The sequence below is a fragment of the Bufo gargarizans genome, chromosome 5, assembly GCF_014858855.1.
Source record: "Bufo gargarizans isolate SCDJY-AF-19 chromosome 5, ASM1485885v1, whole genome shotgun sequence".
NCBI lineage: Eukaryota > Metazoa > Chordata > Amphibia > Anura > Bufonidae > Bufo > Bufo gargarizans.
This window is the reverse complement of record NC_058084.1, coordinates 298,742,945-298,763,438: the sequence shown is the minus strand read 5'-3', so window position 1 is coordinate 298,763,438 and position 20,494 is coordinate 298,742,945.

Here is a 20,494-nt window from a genome sequence, read left to right as displayed (position 1 = left end):
CCTGTCTCCCAGGCATCTCCAACATTCATCCGACGCTGTGCTCGAGTAAAGGGAGGTCACATCTGGAGTTTTGTACCACCTTGTTAAAAGTTTGTACCCATTCTCCTGTACCCGAACACAGCGAGAGGACTTGTGCGGGGTCAGCAGCAGGTTAGGCAGGTCCGCTATTGAGAGATCAACAGTTAGATCCTTTTCCCATCTGCAGATGAAAGCAGGCTTGACAAGTAATGGAGGGGTATTAAGTTTACGATACAGCTGTGAAATTAGCTTTTTAGGGGGGGAGGGATGAATGATGAGAGATTCCACCCAAACCAAGGGTCGAAGCTGGTCACTTCCCGTGATATGTTGCGAGATGAATGACTGCAAGCACAATAAGGGCGGCGAAAACATGTGATGGAGATTTAATTTTGTTAGAATTTCACCTAAAGTGGGAGGACGGGTATCTTGTTGAAGAAGTGTGAAAATAGAGATGTTTGAATCCCTGATGACTCGTGGAGTGCAATCTCTTATCACTGGGAGGGAAGTGCCTATAACATCTCCTACTGAAAGAAGCAGTGTTGGAAAGGGTATCCCACAATGTGTGGATTGAAAGTATTTCCACGCCTGAAGGGTAGCTTGAATTAATGGAAAAGGGGAGGAAGGGATGTTGTTTGTTCTGGGAGTACCCAGCAACAATGAGCGGAAGGGTTGTTTCACCAATTCCTGTTCCATTCCCACCCAAGGTTTAAGATTAGAGGTTCTAAGCCATTCTACCGCTCTAGACAACAGAACAGCTCTGCCGTAAAGCTCAGGATCCGGAAAAGCTATGCCTCCTATATGCTTGGGTCGGGATAGAAGGGAATAGGCGATTCTTGGCTTCTTCTGGCTCCAAACAAACTAGCTAAATAGTTTCCTAAGGGAAATATAGTACGATTTAGGGACCGGTATAGGCAAGACCTGTTGAAGGTAGGTAAGACGAGGCAGTATCAATGAAACTAAGAGATTTTTACGGCCGAACCAGGAAATGGTAGGTATATTCAACCTATTTATTTCCGCCGTTATGGACTGCAATAGGGGAAGATAGTTGAGAGCAAAGAGGTCAGAGGGGTTGGAACTGATTTTAATTCCTAGATAGGTGAGGTGGGGAGAAGCCCAATCAAATGGAGAGTGCTTTTTAAGGCCTAGTTGAGTATGTTGTGACATCTTTATACATTTTACTAGGGACTTTTGCTTGTTTATCTTAAAATTAGATAGGAGGCTGTATGTATCAAGATATTTTTGGATTATGGGAAGTGAGGTGCCCGGGTTAGAGGTCATGATCATAATGTCGTCAGCGAAGGCAGCAAGCTTATGATCATGACCTCCCAATGTCACACCGCAAATATCCTGATCTGCCCTCAGTTTGATAAGGAGAGGCTCCAGGGCTAGTACAAACAACAAGGGCGATAATGGGCATCCCTGGCGGGTACCATTTTTAATCCTAAAAGGGTCAGTTAAGTCTCCATTGACTAGTACCGAAGCTGAGGCTTGGGCATACATTGCGAAGGTAGCTTGTGCAAAGGGACCAGGCAGGCCAAAGCCAGACAGCACCTGTTTCAGGTAATCCCAGCTAATTCGATCGAATGCTTTTTCTGCATCCGTGCTCAGGAGGAGTAGTGGCTTGGAGTGGTGGGCAGAATAAAAAATCGCATTCAGAACCCTAGTCGTATTGTCCCTCCCCTCTCTACCTCTGACAAAGCCCACCTGGTCTCCATGCACAAGCGTGGGAAGAAAGGCGGCCAGGCGGTTTGCCAACATTTTCGCAAGCAGTTTAAGATCTATGTTGAGGAGTGATATGGGCCTATAGCTTGCACAATGTTTAGGGTTTTCCCCTCTTTGGGTATCAAGGTTATGTGGCCTGTCGTCATATCGCGAGAGAGCTGTTTCCCCATTAAGGCTGAATTACAGACCGAAAGCAAGTGAGGGAGGACTATTTGTTGGTACGTTCTATAGTAATATACTGGAAACCCGTCTGGGCCTGGGCTTTTGCCCTGGGGGGATTGCTTTAGAGCCAAAGTTAATTCCTCTAAAGTAAATTGGGAAGCTAAGTCGAGCTTTTGTTCAGGGGAGAGTTTGGGCAGAGAGATTGACTCCAAAAAGGACTTGAGAAGATTTGAGTGAGAGTCAGGGTTCAGAGTTGGGGGGAGATTATAAAGGGCCTCATAAAAAGCACGGAATTGAGTGCCAATTAGTTTTGAGGAATATAGGGGCTCTCCTTGGGGGGACTCTATCTGGTGTATATAGTTTGCGGAACGCCTGTCTCTTATTCTGCGCATCATAAATTTAGACGCCTTGTCTCCATGCGCGAAAAATTTATGCTGTGAATTTAAAAAATACTTAGCAGTAGATTGATTCATGTAGGATTTCAATTCTGCTTTAAAAGACGAGAGCTCAACAAGTTGTGTTTCTGAAAGGGATTTTTTATGCATTTTCTCTAGAGAGAATATCCTACTAATTAATGAGTCTATTTTTTTATTCCTTTCCTTTTTTAAGAAAGCACCAAGACTTATGAGGTGTCCCCTGATAAAAGGCTTGTGGGCATCCCAAAGTGACTGTTTTGAGACCTCAGGGAGGTTGTTAAAGGAGAAGTATTCTTTGAGAAGCCCAGAAACCTTCTCCCTGGTATCCTGGTTATCAAGGAGGGATTCGTTAAGACGCCATCTAAATTTACTGGGGTTCGGTACAGGGGCCGAGATTGATAGAAAAATAGGGGCGTGATCCGATAGAAGGATGGAACCTATTTTGGGGTTATTACACAACTGGAGATGTTCCTTCGATACATAAAGGTAATCTAACCTATGATAGGAATTGTGGGGGTGAGAATAAAACGTATAGTCTTTCACGTCAGGGTTGAAAACCCGCCATACATCCAAAAGGTGAAGATTATGGAGGCCATCTTGTATGAAGCGAAGGGATCTAAGAGACAGGGCAGATCTATTGGAAGAGGAGTCCAGGAGAGGGTTTATAGTGATGTTTAGATCTCCTCCAACTACTATCAGACCCTCAGCGTAGGATTCTATTATCGGAAAAACTTTAGCAAACCAGGTATGTTGCCCTGTATTGGGAGCATACATGTTAATGATAGTATAGGTTTGAGGACCAATAGAGCTCTTGACTAGAATATACCTCCCTTCTGGATCTTGGATGTGGGAGATATACTTAAAGGGAATTTTCCTCTGGAATCCAATACTCACCCCCCCAGATGCCGCAGAGTTACCCCCACAATGGTACCACATTGGGTAATTAGAGAAAGAAAGGTTGGGGTAATGATCAAATTTGAAATGGGTTTCCTGGAGAAGGAGGACACTGGCTCCAGATTTGCGCAGCAATGTGAAGATCTGACTCCTCTTGGAAGGGGAGTTAAAGCCCTTAACATTGAAGGACGCAATCGTGAGATCAGCCATATTGTCTGATATAAATGCAGCTACCTTGAGGATGCCAGGTCCCCTGACCAGGCAAGCCTAGACGGGTGCAACTATTTATGCCGATCTGGGGGAGTGAGTCAGGAGCCAGAGGAATCTTCCGTGTCGCCATGCATAAGAAGACATTGTGAGTAAGTACCTTTAAACAAAAGTAAATAACAGAACAGAAAACCATTAGATCAACTTTCAAAAAACAGAGCCCACCTATATGGGTCATTTGAAAAAGAGAGGTAAGGATCGCAAGGGGGGAAAGGTATGTCAACCCAGTTGTGACCCTCACAGCACTTAGTAGTAGCCCCAGTCATGAGGCGTGATGACAGAGTGACAAAGCAGATTTTGTGGAGATAGAGTGGAGAAAGAAATGAAAGGGAAGAAAGGGAAGAAAAGGGGGGGAGACCAAGGAATAGGAAACAGGAGCAAGTGGATTCTAGAATGAGCAATGCCAGTAATAGGTTAATCACATCAGAAACCAGAGATGTATAAAGGTGATAAATGAAATAGAAAAGCAGACATAAGCAATCAAACAATATCTAATTTTCAGACTATTGTTAGATAACCGGAATCTATGGTGTCGTCTGGGTGGTCTTGCGCTTATTCTTCTGGGATCTTGGGGTGCGGGGGGGGTTCAAAGGGAGCGAACCTCGGGATCTCAGGCAAGTCTGTAAGATCTTGATAAAGCTCCCAATTTTCAATCGGCAGCGGAGATATCTGGAGATGTTCGTATACGCCAGCCAATTCATGGAAAGCTGTGACAGTAAGGCGGCGTCCCTCATAGAAAAAAGAGATTCCGAAAGGAAAGGTCCATCTGTATGGTGTTTTCTTAGCCCTGAGCCAGTCTGTCAGGGGCTTCAGGCTTCTCCTTTTCTTCAGGGTGGAAGGGGCCAGATCTTGAAAGACCGCAATCGGAGCTCCTTCATAGGTCAGGTTGGTGATGTTTCTTGCAGCTTCCAGGACCGCTGATTTGGATTGATAGTTGAGGAATCTGCAGATAATGTCCCTGGGTGGCTCCGAGGGTTTGGGCTTGGCGCGCAGTGCCCTATGCGCCCTTTCTATTATCAGGTCAGCAGGCTGGTCAGGGCCCAAGATGAAGGCGCATATCTCGGTCACCGCCGCAGGGATGTCCGCCGCTTCAATCATTTCAGGCACTCCTCTGAAGCGCAGATTGTTTCTGCGTCCCCTATTCTCCTGGTCCTCCACTGCGTTATGGAGATCGTTCAGGTAGGAACGGCATTTTTGCAGAGAGACAGCCGTGGCAGATTGATGTTCTAGGACTGCCGTTTGCCGCGATTCCAGGGCCCCGACTCTGTCCCCTATATGGTGGACGTCTTGGCGGAGAGCTGATAGTTCAGTCAGCACCGGCTCCATAGCTTTGCTAAGAGACTGCTTAAGAAAGCGACGAGTGATCGGGAGTGCGGTCTTGCAATGCGAGTCCTCTGTATCACTTTCTCCCTCAGACATGTCGGCGGAGCGTTCGTGCGCTCTATGTGAGGAAGCCGGCGCCATCTTAGATTCTCTGGCCGCTACTGTGGCGGCTGCCTTTTTTATAAATTTGTCCATGTCTCCACTGCTATTCTGAGGTTTAGGAGTGCCAGAATTGTCACCAGCCCTTGGGTGGCCAATCTTGACCATCGTCACGTCTGTCTGCTTGCGCTAGCTTGTGCTGTGCAGGGTTTAGATCGGAGAGCTCCTGACTATGCGGCCATCACAGTCTGGCGCTAGCTCCGCCCCCCAGAAGGTACTTATTTTTAACTGATCAATGTGATAATTATCTCTGGATTAAAAATTTCTATACAAGGAGGGGTATGCAAATAAAGAAATATCAATAGACATGAGAAAAATACTTAAAACCAATTATTCATAACTAGAGATAAATGAATCAATTCTGGATTAATCTAATTTATCACAAATTTACCCAACAATTCTGATTCTAGCAAATCTAAAACTTTTGAGATTAGTTTTAGAAAAATCGCTCAAAATAGCAGCCAGCATTTCTTAGGTGAAGAAAATCCAATGGTGCAAAGTGTCTTTAAATAGGTTGTTTGTTATCAGCTACTATCCGTTTACTCATAGATCTCTATTTATAACCCAATATGGCTTTGACAGTTAATAACAACTATGTAAAAAAATGAACTGGCATACAGTGCTGAATGATCTTGCAATATGGAATATTACTAGTGTTGAACCAATCAAAATCAGGGTACTTTCACACTTGTGGCAGGGGATTCCGGCAGGCAGTTCTGTGGTATCTGGCATTCCGGACACAAACCAATGGCATTTGTCAGATTGATCTGGATGCAGAACCGTCTGACAAATGCATTGTAATACCAGATCCGTCCCTCCAGTGTCATCCAGAAAAACAAATGTGGTATTATTATTTTTTGCACAGATGTAAAGGTCTGCGCATGTGTGGACCTGAAGAACTAATCTGCCAATGTGGCAATTTTAATGCCAGATCCGGCACTAATACATTTCAATGGAAGTCAATGCAGGCATTCCGGCAAGTGTTAAGGATTTTTGGCTGGAGAGAAAAATACATCATGCTGCAGTATTTTCTCCAGCCAAAAAACGTAAGAGGGACTGAACTGGTGCATCCTGATGCATACTGAATGGAATGCTCTCCATACAGAATGCATTAGGATAAAACTAAATCATTTTTTTTTTTTTTCCGGTATTGAGCCCCTGTGACAGAACTCAATACAGGAAAAGAAAAACACTAGTGTGAAAGTACCCTCAAACAAATTGAATTCAATCTGAAATTGTTTTTAAAAAAAAGGAATAAAAAAAAATATACATCTTGATTGAAGAAACCACCCAAAATCTTGCACGTGGTGACGTGTGACATCACCATGTCAACACCCTGGATAATGAAGTCATAGACCATGCCTTTTTCTGGGGTGCTAAGTGTATTATCATTAATTTCTAAGATTTGGGAAAAATAAACTTAAAACATGACTAGATGTTTCTAGTCTCCAGGCATGCAGCACACATGTACAGTTACTTCATACTTCAGGAATTCCATGTATCCATCATGTACCACTAACCAACTAGATTACAAGGAATTGGGAATTGAAGTAGAAATGACCACTAGAATACATTCTATACAATAGGAAACACTTGGTGGAACTACATTTTTTGTATACCCTAATGATACAGCCAATTTTCCAGTTTTTGAGTTTTACTAGAATCTTGTTGACCTGTAATGAGGGGCTGGCGACGCACGCTTCCTCTGCAGAACCGCCAACACCCTGCACAATGAGAGAGACAGGGACGTAGCCTGCGCCCTCGTCTCCATGACAGCAGGTGAGCTGCAGGAGAGCCGAGCGCCGATAATGATGATCGGTGCTCAGCTGAGTTGGGCTGCTATGAGTCACGTGACTTTGGCCACGTCATGTGACCCACCAGACAGAACTATTTAAACAGGCAGCCTCCTGGCCAGAGGTTACCTGTGAATAAGGTATTTTCATTTACCTAGTTCTCTGTATGGGTTTGCTTTGTACCTTGACCTCGGCACTGTTTCCTTGACCCCGCTTCTGCTGTTTCCTCTGTATTGACTTGACCTCCTGGCATTCGGGCCTCGGCTTGTGTTTGTTGTGATTTAGTTATTCCTCTGTACTGACGTTACCTCCTGGTACTGACCTCGGCTTGTTTTAAACCTTGCTTACTATTTTATATGTATCTTTTGTCCTGTATTTTGACAGCTGCTTTTATTTGCATTGTTTAGTTTCAATAAGTTTTTATTGTCAGAGTGTTTGCTCAATAAACAATTATACATATCCAGATTGTACAATAGAGTTTAAGCAAATAACTCCATATTTTTGAAATATAAAGAAAGTGTTAACACAACAATAAGAATCAAATTAGCACAAAATAAAGTCAGAGTCGAGTCCTTCATTCACATTCACATGTAAGCATGTACCGAACGTTTCATGGAACAGCTCATTCCCGCAGGGTTCAATTAGGCAGAGACCGTTCACCGCTGTCTCTCTTTTGAGAGACTTACCCCAGTCCCATTCTCCCCGACAGTGACAGGTCCAGACCTCTCCAGAATTCCCAAGCCTGTACATGACGATCCACTCGGAAGGTCTGATGTGCTAACATATACTCATAGGATCTTGTCACATCCACCATTCCGATGATCTCCCTCATATCAGGGATATTATCACTCTTCCAATTCCTCGTAATTGCTAGTTTGGTGGCAATCAGTAGGTGGATCACAATAGTCCTAAATTTGGGTAAAAATTTGTTCAAATCTATAAACAACAAGGCCAGAGGTGGGTCCGGAGAGATCTGGTGACCCACAATCCCAGAGATCTTATCAAATACCTTTTCCCAAAGAGCAGTGACCTTCGGACAGGACCACAAAATATGTAGCAAAGTCCCTTTAGAACTGCATCCCCTCCAACAAAGCATGCTTACATTAGGAAAAAATGTATGTAGTCTAACTGGCGTAAAATACCATCAGAGAGTGGTTTTGATGTAAGCTTCTAGATGTGATACGCAGTTAAGTGTTGAGGTGGCTAATTTGTTAGCAGTCTTCCATTGCATTAAAGTAAATGACTTTCCCAAGTCAGCCTCCCAAGCCAGAAGCGGAGCCGTCTTGAGAAACTGATCCTTGTCCCCTAGGTACCTATATAGGAATCTGATTCCTGTGAATACTGTGTTTGATGCAGACCATCTAATTAATAACTGAGAATGACTTTTGATATTGAAGGTTGGGTTGTTCCCTAGAATGTGTCTAATCTTGAGGTACGTGAAGACCTCATTACGGGGAATTTGGAAGGATTGTCTAATAGTTTCAAACGATTTTAAGGCTGTGCCCGACACCGGGTCTGCTACCGTATGAATCCCTCTGTCCCTCCATCCTCTTAACTGAAGATCAGTGGAAAAGCAATGGAGAGATTATATCGGGGTAACATGCGCCATCGATCCCACTGTGGGCGATCCTTTGTCATGGTAAGATTTCCATAACGCCAGTGACGTAGACACAAAGTATGCAGGATGAATACCCATATAATTGTCATGCAACGCCGCCATTAGAAGAGCATGCAAATTCCTTCCTGGGGTTTGTGACTGCTCTATGTGTACCCAATGCCTTTCCACGTTGCCATTCCACCACTCCCTCAGCTGGTTGATTCTGGAAGCCAGGAAATAATTGTAAATATTAGGCAGCCCTAAACCCCCTGATTTATTATGTCTGTACATAATACTCCTCGCAATCCTTGGCCTATACCCATTCCAAATGAAACCATTCAGCATCTTATTAATAGAGTTGAAAAATGTCACTGGAATAGGAATAGGAATGGTACGGAATAAGTATAACAATTTCGGGAGCGTGTGTTGCTGGAACGCTGCGATACGCCCCAACCAGGATAACTCCGACTTAGCCATACTGGTGAGTTCAAGTTGGAGTGGTTGCATAAGAGGCGGGAAGTTTGCCTTGTACAGTTCTTGAGGAGTAGTTGTTACCTTAAAGCCTAGGTATTGGACTGAGGACTCTTGCCAGTCCAAGGCAAATTCCGTCTTCATTTGGGACAATAAAGGATCAGGGATACCTAGCGGGAGGGCCTGGGATTTGCTTTCATTTACTTTGTAATATGAGAGGGCTCCATAGGAGCAAATAAGGTCCATAACCTTCCTCAGAGATACTCTAGGGTTTGTTAAAGACAATATGATATCATCCGCATACATGGATATACAGTGTTGCCTGCTCCCAACACTAACCCCCGTCACCCCAGTCTCTTGACGGATTGCTTGAGCCAAGGGTTCTAAAGATAAGATAAAGATCAGCGGCGACAGGGGGCATCCCTGTCTCGTGCCATTAGACAATGCGAACGGGTCCGATAACACTCCGTTAGCCAATACCCTAGCCGATAGGTTTGAATATAGGACCTGAATGGCTCGTACTATAGGCTCCGGAAAGCCCATTTTATATAGTACCGAGAAGACAAACGACCAATTAACACGGTCGAAAGCCTTCTCGGCATCTAATGTGACCAATACTGTCGGTGTTCTCGTGCGATTCACATAATCAACCAGGTTTAATACTCTCCTAGAGTTGTCTGTAATCTGACGCCCTTTCACAAACCCTACCTGATCCGGGTCTATCAGAGTGGGGATAATATTTGCTAAGCGAGCCGCTAAAATTTTTGCATAGTTCTTTAAATCTGTATTGAGCAAGGAAATAGGGCGGAAGTTCTGAGGGATGGAAGGCTCCTTCCCTGGCTTAGGTAAAGTGACAATGACCGCCTCCAACATTTCTTTGGGCATATTTCCTGTTGTCATGGCACGAGACAGGGCCGCATGTAAGTGAGGGAGTAAGTCATCCATGAATAGTTTGTAATAGGAATTTGGGAGACCATCTGGTCCAGGGTTTTTGTTATGTGGTAAGCCTTTAATTACTTTTGAGATCTCTTCCTGCGAGATGGGGTCAGAAAGAGAGGTCTTGCGAGAGTCCTCCAATGAAGGGATTGATAAGGTGTTCAGGAACTTATCAATATTCTCTGGAGAAGCAGGGATAAAACCTGGTTCATCTCTCAAGTTGTATAATTGATAGTAATAAGACATGAATCTATTAGCTATAGATTTAGGATCATACAATTTATGTGACTTAGAGGAATCCCACAAGAATGGTATTTTCGATTTTAGGGCTCTTGCTTTAACTCTGCTTGCCAATAGTTTCCCTGCCTTATTAGCCTGCGAATAATATCTCGCCTTTGTCCTTTTAAGCGAGAGCTCATAGGAGTGTAAGTAACTTTCCCTTAGTTGAAGTCTAAGTATTCTGAGCTTATCAGAGAGTTCAACCGAGGGAGAGGACTTATTTAGTTTTTCCGTTAACTGAATTTGCGTTAATATGTCGGTCTGGTGTTTTTCTCTCCATTTTTTTATGCCTATGTCCTATTTTCAGTAATATTCCTCTTATAAACGCCTTGTGGGCCGTCCACACTATCGAGGGATCTGGACCTGAATTAGCGTTGAATTGAAAGTATTCGGTTAACGCTTCCGTTATCTCTGAATTGTATTTATCATTAGCCAGAATAAATTCATTAGCCCTCCACATAGGGTTCGGATGCGTAATGAATTCTTCTGTTAACTCTATAGATATCGGGGCATGGTCTGACCACGTAATTGTTCCTATAGAGGAACCAGTGGATGAGTCCAAGGTAGTTCTATCAGCCAAAATCAGATCAATGCGGGAATAGGACTTATGCGCAGGCGAATAATAAGAGAAATCTTTTTCCGATGCATGGTGGATACGCCAGACATCGAACAAAGAATTTGCAAGCAGTGACTGAGCAAGAGATACAGGGCTATGTCTTGTAACAGAGGAGGAATCTTGAAGTGGGTCAAGGACCATATTGAAATCCCCACAGATTAAAACTCTCCCTTCTTTCACAGATTGAACTTTTTTGAAAAGCCTATTCAAAATTCTCAAGGGTCGGACATTCGGAGCGTACACTCCCACTAAGGTGTAAGGGATATTATTAATGCAGCATACATGAATAATATAGCGACCCCCTTCGTCCACCAACGTTCTTTTCTCAACATGAGCAACAGAGTTTTTTATCGCCAACATTACCCCACGTTTTTTACCCACCCCATGAGACTGAATAATTATCGGAAATGCTGGGTGTCTCAGCCTCTCCCTGTCTGCTGCAACCATATGTGTCTCCTGCGCGCAGAATATATCACATTTAGTCAAGGTGGCCTCTCTCCACATCATCCGTCTTTTAAATGGGCTGTTAAGACCGCGAACATTTAATGAGACCAATTTAAGCACCATTTTGAATTTCGGAAAAAAGCTTATAAGAAGCTGCCCGGATGACGCGGAGAGAACCGCACCACGACATTAGCAAAACCTTCAGCTGTGATGCGAGGAATGGGCCCGACTCAAGAAAGGTAAAATGATAACAGGATAGAAACAATAACCTGCAAAACCAAAACATACTGCCCGAGTAAAAGGGCAGGAATAGAGTAGCACAAGGGTTAAAACTCACAATCCCTTGCGAATCAATTGGGGGAAACACAGTCTTGCCTACCACCTGGAGACTCATAGTAGGTAGAGCATGTCCCTGCTCCGCAATAAGCAGGGTATTTGAAGAACCACTCAACGGTGTTTTTTCTGGCGGCGACTTTCAACCCGGTGCCATTCACCTTCTTCAGCTACGCGCTGGTGCTGTGTTGCCGGAGGGACGTCTTCAACCGAAATGTCCCAGTTAGCTAGAATCGCTTTTCCCTCCTCAACCGAGCGGATAACAGTTAACACCCCGTTATTCTGGATGAGTATCTTCACTGGGTATCCCCATCTATATAAAATGGAGTGTGATCGCAGCGCCGCGGTAATGGGCGCAAGCGTGCGGCGCAGTTGGAGGGTTGCCATAGATAAATCCGCAAACAGCTTCACTTGTTGATACGGGTCCGGCAAGGTATCAATTTTCCTCGCTGCTAGCAGGATTTCCTCTTTAATATGGAATAAGTGGATGCGGGCTAAGACATCCCGAGGTGTGTCATCAGGAAGGTGTTTCGGTTTGGCGAATCTATGCGCCCGGTCTATGATGAGATCCTGCTCAGTACTCTCAGGTAAGAGGGTTGTGATTAGCTTTTTAACCCCTTAAGGACACAGCCTTTTTACACCTAAGGACCAGGCCATTTTTTGCAAATCTGACCAGAGTCACTTTAAGTGCTGATAACTTTAAAACGCTTTGACTTATCCAGGCCGTTCTGAGATTGTTTTTTCGTCACATATTGTACTTCATGACACTGGTAAAATGAAGTAAAAAAAAGTATTTTTTTTGCACCAAAAAATACCTAATTTAACAAAAATTTGGAAAAATTTGCAAATTTCAAAGTTCCAGTTTCTCTACTTCTGTAATACATAGTAATACCCCCAAAAATTGTGATGACTTTACATTCCCCATATGTCTACTTCATGTTTGAATTATTTTGGGAATTATATTTTATTTTTTGGGGATGTTATAAGGCTTAGAAGTTTAGAAGCAAATCTTGAAATTTTTCAGAAATTTACAAAAACTCAATTTTTAGGGACCAGTTCAGGTCTCAAGTCACTTTGCGAGGCTTACATAATAGAAACCACCCAAAAATGACCCCATCTAAGAAACTACACCCCTCAAGGTATTCAAAACTGATTTTGAATACGTTGTTAACCCTTTAGGTGTTGCACAAGAGTTATTGGCAAATGGGGAGGAAATTTGAGAATTTTATTTTTTTGTCTAATTTTTCATTTTAACCCATTTTTTCCACTAACAAAGCAAGGGTTAACAGCCAAACAAGACTGTATATTTATTGCCCTGACTCTGCCGTTTACAGAAACACCCAATATGTGGCCGTAAACTACTGTACGGCTACACAGTGGGGCGTAGAGTGAAAGGTGCGCCGTTTGGTTTTTGGAAGGCTGATTTTTATGGACTAGTTTATTTACACCATGTCCCATTTGAAGCCCCCTGATGCACCCCTAGAGGAGAAACTCCCTAAAAGTGACCCCATCTAAGAAACTATACCCCTCAAGGTATTCAAAACTGATTTTACATACGTCGTTAACCCTTTAGGTGTTGCACAAGAGTTATTGGCAAATGGCGATGAAATTTGAGAATTTCATTTTTTTGCCTAATTTTCCATTTTAACCCATTTTTCCACTAACAAAGCAAGGGTTAACAGCCAAACAAGACTGTATCTTTATTGCCCTGACTCTGCTGTTTACAGAAACACCCCATATGTGGTCGTAAACTACTGTACGGCCACAAAGCGGGTCGTAGAGGAAAAGGTGCGCCGTTTGTTTTTTGGAGGGCTGATTTTTATGGACCGGTTTTTTGACACCAAGTCCCATTTGAAGCCCCCCTGATGCACCCCTAGATTATAAACTCCATAAAAGTGACCCCATCTAAGAAACTACACCCCTCAAGGTATTCAAAACTGATTTTACAAACTTTGTTAACCCTTTAGGTGTTGCACAAGATTTAATGGAAAATAGAGATACAATTTCAAAATTTCACTTTTTTGGCAGATTTTCCATTTTAATTTTTTTTTTCCAGTTACAAAGCAAGGGTTAACAGCCAAACAAAACTCATTATTTATGGCCCTGATTCTGTAGTTTACAGAAACACCCCATATGTGGTCGTAAACCGCTGTACGGGCACACGGCAGGGCGCAGAAGGAAAGGAATGCCATACGGTTTTTGGAAGGCAGGTTTTGCTGGACTGTTTTGTTTTTACACCATGTCCCATTTGAAGCCACCCTGATGCACCTCTAGAGTAGAAACTCCAAAAAAGTGACCCCATTTTAGAAACTACGGGATAGGGTGGCAGTTTTGTTGGTACTAGTTTAGGGTACATATGATTTTTGGTTGCTCTATATTACACTTTTTGTGCGGCAAGGTAACAAGAAATAGCTTTTTTGGCAGCGTTTTATTTTTGTTATTTACAACATTCATCTGACAGGTTAGATCATGTGGTAATTTTATAGAGCAGGTTGTCACGGACGCGGTGATACCTAATATGTATACAATTTTTTTTATTTATGTACGTTTTACACAATGATTTCATTTTTAAAACAAAAAAAAATGTTTTAGTGTCTCCATAGTCTAAGAGCCATCGTTTTTTCAGTTTTTGGGCGATTATCTTAAGTAGGGTCTCATTTTTTGCGGGATGAGATGACGGTTTGATTTGCACTATTTTGGGGTGCATATGACTTTTTGATCGCTTGCTATTACACTTTTCGTGACGTAAGATAACAAAAAATGGCTTTTTTTACACCATTTTTATTTTTATTTTTTTACGGTGGTCACCTGATGGGTTAGGTCATGTGATATTTTTATAGAGCCGGTCGATACGGACGCGGCAATACCTAATATGTATACTTTTTTTTTTTTTATGTAAGTTTTACACAATGATTTCATTTTTGAAACAAAAAAAATGATGTTTTAGTGTTTCCATAGTCTAAGAGCCATAGTTTTTTCAGTTTTTGGGCGATTATCTTAAGTAGGGTCTCATTTTTTGCGAGATGAGATGACGGTTTGATTGTTACAATTTTTGCGTACATGCGACTTGTTTGATCACTTTTATTACCTTTTTTTGGGAAGTAAGGTGGACAAAATTTCAATTTCATCATAGTTTTTTATTTTTTATTTTTATGGCGTTCACCGTTCGGGTAAAGTAACATGACCGTTTTATAGATCAGGTCGTTATGGACGCGGCGATACCAAACATGTGTAGGGAATTTAATTTTTTTAATTTTTAATCAGTGATGAATGTGTTTTTTGATTTTTACTTTTTTTTCACTTTTTTTTTGACCCAGACCCACTTGGTTCTTGAAGATCCAGTGGGTCTGATGTCTGTATAATATAGTACTGTACTCTATATAGGGCTCTGTACTGTATTTTACTTACACTGAACAGATCTATGCTTTCAGCACAGATCTGTTCAGCACCATGGACAGCAGGACGCCTGAGCAGGCGTCCTGTTGCCATGGGAACCTTCCCCGTCTGCTCAGAACTTCGCAGACGGGGAAGGGTGAGCACGGGGCTGCGGGGGGCTGTCTGGGGGCTCTCTCCCTCTCCATCGGGGGGCTGCAAAGGCACTGCAGCCCCCCGATCGGAGAGGGAGGGAGCTCCCTCTTACTGTTAACTTTTTCCATACAGCGGTCCGTACGGACCGCTGTATGGAAAGGGTTAAACGGCTGACATCGCATCACCGATGTCAGCCGTTTATACCAGGGTGCCAGCAATGTGCTGGCACCCTGGTATACCCACTCTACACCAACGATTATTCAATGGGAGGCGGGCGGGGGATCGCGATCCCGCCTGCCGCACCGCCCGCCTCCCGCACCGCCCCCACCGCCTGCAACACCCCCCCTGCACCTCCCACCGGGCTAAAATCATTCAGAGGTGCAGGGGGGGGTGATAAATATATATTTTCGCCACACTAAAGTTTCTGATCGCCGCGGTCAGGGACCGCAGCGATCAGAAACTGCAGAAAGCGCAACAAACCGCAGGTCTGAATTGACCTGCGGTTTGTTGCGATCGCGGACATGGGGGGGTCACGGGACCCCCCCCGCGCATTTAGCCGAGGTGCCTGCTCAATGATTTGAGCAGGCACCTTGTTCCGATCACAGCCGGCCGCAAGGCAGTGATCGGAACAACACATGACGTACCGGTACGTCATGTGTCCTTAAGGACTCGGGAAACATGCCGTACCGATACGTCATGTGTCCTTAAGAGGTTAATATAGGCCTGCAGCTCCGATGCTTGAATTGTTTCTGGCACACCTCTCAGTTTCAGGTTGTTCCTGCGGGAACGATCTTCTAAATCAGCCACTTTCGCTTTCAAATATGCGATCTCTTCCGCCTGACCATCATATGAATCGATAAGATTATTATGCGATTCCGCAAATTCGCCCATCTTGTGCTCAACATGGTGTACTCTATGCTTTAGATCTGTGACATCCCGTTGGAGGGGTTTCAATATGTGAGACATGTGAGAGGTGACCGAATGGTTAAAAGCTATAAGCATGTCCTTTAACAGAACACTGGATGCTGGCCTCTCATCCATTGGGAACTTTAAAAGTGCCTCTTTAAAAGCGCCATTGCCATTTGAGTCCTGAGATTCGCAAGTCTCCAGGGCCTCTTCAGCCTGGTCTTGCAGCCTGGGCCTCTGCTTTGCCGGTCTCTTAGTAGGGGAACTCTGTCCCGCGCGGCCATTAGACGCAGACACCTCCCGCCCTGATTTAACCCCCGTATCGCTGACCCTCATGCTCTCACTCACGGTGGTATGTTGCGGCGAACCCTGCGGGCTCCGGTGAGTCGAGCTACCATCCTCAGATGGACGGGGGGAAGAAGCGTTCACTGAAGATGTCGGGCTGAGGGAGGGTTCCGTCTGCGCGCTTCTCATGCCGGCGCCATCTTTATCTCGGTCTTGGCGGAAGAAAAACTCTAACTTCCCTTGCTTCTTAATGCTTCTTTTGCCTCTTGTCATCATCAGGGAAGTAGCCGGCACCAGTCGGTACCGATGTTGACACTGCGGCGAATTTGATGAGGGTTCTGCTTGATTAATACGCTGTGCTGGAGCAGGAGCTCTGAATTCAAGCAGCCATACTCCTCGGCTCCTTGGCCACGCCCCTAAATTTATTTGCATTGTTTGTGTATTTACCCCTCTGTGCCTGCCTGTCACTTTGTTTATTATTTTCTCCAGTTTCATTGTTCCCTTTAAGGCCCAGCACGTACTCAGTTTAGGGAACATCGTCCAGTTGTACACTGTCGCCTAGGGCGGACCGTGCAAGTAGGCAGGTACAGAGGTGTAGGTTGAGCTCAGGGCTGTGCACGCTATCCCTTCCATGACAGATTCACAGGCCTGACTCTGTTATGGATCCCATACGAGTGCTCACTGATCAGGCCCATAACCTTGCACAAATAGTACAGGAATTGGGGGAAAGATTACAGCAACAGGAGTCAGTTCAGACCCTACCTTTACCAACTATTTCTGCACAGCACGTTGAACCCCATGTTAAGTTGCTGGATCAGTTTTCTGGTGACCGCAAATGCTTCTTTGCATTTAAGGAGAGCTGTAAGCTGTATTTCCGCTTACATACATAGTAACATAGTAACATTATGCCCCTATTCTTCTGGTTCTGATCAGCAGAAGGTTGGGATTGTGATATCTCTATTGCAAGGTGACCCACAGGATTGAGCATTTTCCCTGCCTACTGACTTCTCGTGTCTTATAATATAGAAAATAACTCCAGCAATTGTGTTGCAAAATAGATGAGTTGTTTATTTGTAGTGCGGCTTTAGCATACAGTAACGTTTCGGCCAGATGTGGCCTTTATCAAACTGCTGCCACTATCAAGGAGATGGAGATGTGTGGTAGAAAAGGCTGCGCTCAGTAAGTGATGTTAGCGTGCAGTTGCACAGATGGGTAGGCGCATCTACCCGTCCGTGCAACTTCACATATCTGGCCGAAACTTTACTGTATGCTAAAGCCGCACTGCAAACAAACAACTCATCTATTTTGCAACACAATTGCTGGAGTTTTTTTCTTTATTTCGCGATGGGTGGGAACCTGACTCCAAGTGTATATTGGCAGAGTGCCACAAAGTTCTACACCATAATTGATTTTCCCCGTGTCTTATGTCTGTCAAAGCTTTTTTTCAGGCCCTAGGGGTTCTTTATGACGAACCGGATAATTGCCGAGCAACGAATGTAGAGCGATTTAGCTAATATATTTGTTTTTTAAAATATTCTTAATATTCTAAAACAAGAATATATAGCAATATAGTGAATATTCAAAAAAATAAATAAAATACAGAGCAATTTAACTAATATAGTGCTATAATCTTCTTTGTTTAATAGTTGTAATTTTTTTCTCATCTGAAGTTCAGATTGGAAAAAAATTACAATTATTAAAAAAAGAATATAAACTATATTAGCTAAATTGCTCTACATTTGTTGCTTGGCAATTAAAAAATTTGCGATAAAAATTTGCATTACGAAAATTTGCATATTACGCGATCATTACCTTGTCGATTTTTAAAGTAAAAAAAAAAACTTAGAATATAATGAATATTCGAATTCACGAATATTCGCAGAATATTCTACAAAATATTTGCGATATATTGCAAATTCGAATATGACCCCTGCCACTCATCACTAATTACTTGATTCTACTGTGGCGACTCCGACCATTGGGTACGACAATGCCCTAAGGTTCCTCCTCCTGAAAGGTCACCTAAACCAGATCAACCAAGTCAATGTTTGCATCAGGTATAATGTACTTAACCGTTTAGTGGCCCAAGATACTACTATAGAGTGAAATAGCATGTTTACACCATCTGCTGTTTTCAGATAGATTGCTAGTTAACCTGTTAGTTTTTCCTTCTACTAAATTGTGAAAGAGCGGTCTCATTTAACTGTTTGTGAGGTGTCCACATTGATTGATAGATAAGGTATGGTGATACACTCTAATTCTACTATAGCAGGCATGTCCAAACTGCAACCCTCCAGCTGTTGCAAAACTACAACTCCCAGCATGCCTGGATAGCTTACAGCTATTAGGGCATGCTGGGAGTTGTAGTTTTGTAACAGCTGGAGGGCCGCAGTTTGGACATGCCTGTACTATAGAGTGAAAGAGCAGTCTCATCTTACACTGTCTGCTGTTTCCACATAGATTGCTAGAGAACCTGTTCAGTTACCTACTGATACAAGTAGTGGAACCATAACAAAGTGGGGAGGGTGACAGCAGTAAGTTTGTGTTGACATCAATGTTGTCACGCTCTAGTGTGGGAGGGAAACCCTCACACTGAACTTAGGAGGGAAAGGGAAAAGGAAATAAGGCCTAAAAATTAGGGAAGGAAGATGGACACCTCCTAGTGAAAAGCCTAATCAAAGCCCTGACTTACTACCAGTATGAACAGACCCAAGAGGTAGGTGGGTTCATACAAAGGAATACCTAAAGTCCTATTTAACCCTAACAAGCCCAAGTACTAATGACAGGAATGAGACACCCTGTTCCTCCAAAAGGAAGGCTGAATGTGAGTATCCCTAAGGCCTAATACAAAACAACAAAGAAATGCAACACACAGAAAAGCCAAAATACAAAGGGAAAGGTAAAACTTAACTTCCAAGAAGCTATGGCAGCACCAGGAAATCAGCCAAGATCCAAATACTAAATATCCACAGGTCCAACTGAAGCTATAAACCACACAGCATTATGGGAGAGACAACTATAAATAGGAAAGTTAAATGACCACAATAGCAACACCTAGAGGTTAAGGGTGTGGCCAGTATCAGAATCAACCCAGACGCCTGTTGATCCACAAGGTAAACATGTAAAACCAAACTACGTGTTGCCAGTCTCAAATATCTCCTGCCACTCACTGTCACGGGGACGTCCGAATGTCTCGGTACGTCCGTGACAAATATTTATTTTTCTTTTCTTCTGAACTGTCAGAACAACAACACCCAAAAAAAAAAAAAAAAAAAAACAACGGATCCTGTCTTTTAAGTATCTGCCTTCACACGGTTAGTATTTGGTCAGTTATTTATCAGTGTTGGTAAGACAAAAACAGGAGTCGGTCTAAAACAGAGAAGGAAGTGAAGGAAATATTTGCATGTCTTCTGTGTTTTGGACCCACTCTTGCTTTTGGCTTCCAAATCATGATCAAATCCTGATGCACAATACTGACCGTTTGATAGAGGCCTTATAGATCCTTGAAAGACAGGATCCATTGTGTTTTTCATTTTTCAGTTCTTCTGACAATAGGTAAAATACATGGTGATGTCAACAAGGCCAAACAGGGACACTAGTGTCCCCAGAACAGACTGGTGAGAGAGGCAACAGCATGAGGAGTTAACAAATTGGCCCACTCACAGAGCGGTAAGCGTGGCAAAAGCATGAGGGGTAGTGTTGAGCGAGCATACTCGGCCGAACAACAGTTCGGCTCGAGCATCACTATGTTCGGCACATCGCGGAGTTCGAGCGCGATGCTCAAGTCAGTGTATTTAAATCAAATTTAGTCTCTATTTCTATGCAGAATATCACTGTACAGTGAGGGAATCCCTCAGTGTGAGTCCACAGCTTAGGAGTCCCTGCTTTGATACCACATATAGCTATGTTCATATTTGGAGTCAGTGCTTGGGGACACCGCAGTGTATTTCAATCTAATTTAGCCTGTATTTCAGAAACACTTTGCCAGGATTCAAACTCACTTAACCACTAAGCTATGCCACAAAGGCAAGGCACTTAACCACTAAGCTATAATAGCTACATAGCCAGTTACTTAAAAAAAATAAAAAAAATATGAGACTTCTATTGTATAGAAGTCTCTTATTTAAAAAAATATATATATATTAAGTAACTGGTTATGTAGTAGAGATGGCCTTGCGGTTCGCGGCAAACTTTGTTAGTTCGCAATTTGCTGAACATATGGCGATATTCGTGCCCGCCATATTCTTTTAAATTGTGAAGAACTTTGACCCATGACACATCCATCAGGTGGCACAGGACAGCCAATTGAGACATTTCAGTACACAGACATACCCCCTACCTTATA